This window comes from Acyrthosiphon pisum, chromosome A2 (assembly GCF_005508785.2).
Source record: "Acyrthosiphon pisum isolate AL4f chromosome A2, pea_aphid_22Mar2018_4r6ur, whole genome shotgun sequence".
Classification (NCBI taxonomy): Eukaryota; Metazoa; Arthropoda; class Insecta; order Hemiptera; family Aphididae; genus Acyrthosiphon; species Acyrthosiphon pisum.
Window position 1 is genome coordinate 77,172,198 of NC_042495.1, and position 914 is coordinate 77,173,111.

Consider the following 914-nt stretch of genomic DNA (forward strand, 5'->3'; position numbering starts at 1 on the left):
AACGTTAAGGTATTATACATTTTCACGGTTCTTGATACAACAAATTTAAATTTTAAATTTCCATAAACAGCTCAAAATATTTTGAAAGTCTTATCAAGTACGGGAATTGATAAAATAAACATGTTTAAATTTAAAGTACCTATCTACAGTTATTCGTTATAGAATTACAAAAAATAAGAAAATCACTATACATGATAAATCGAAAGAATATAAATGATTTTGTGTTGTCAATGTCAATTTTTATTTTTCTTAATATTATCTATAACCTTTAACGAGACCGTATCTGAAAGGGGCTCATATCCCCCATGAAATTTTTTCAATATGTCTTATTTTTAACCAAATATCAAAACCTAAATCACAATATACATGTTTTGGACCCTCCCCCGAAAAACCATTCTGGATACAGCCATGACCTTTAACACAAATATGAATGTTACATTTATTTATGTCAATATTTCATTAAACGATTAAACCCATGCCCAATTTTCAAAATATAATTGATTTATACTTTCATTTGATTAAGGATATAATATTATATACAGTGGTCGAAGTGGGGGGGGATACGGGGGGATGGCATCCCTATACTTTTTTGAACTTACATTTTTCATCCCTCTACTTATTTTGTGCAGAATAACACATCCCTCCTAAGACTTGTGTTTTAAAATTAAATACTTACTATCATTTTTATATTTATATATATGAAAGTTTTTTATTTATTCGGTGAAAATAATATTGTTTTGTAATATTGAGGCCCGGCCTTATCGTGTTGTTTAGTATAGGCAATTCGCCTATACTAAAAATGATAAGCGTTGATCACAAATGTTAAGTCATACTATCTGCCCGTATATCACAGAAAAATAACTTAGATCATAATATTATCTAAGAAAATAATAATATTGATGATAATAGGTAGG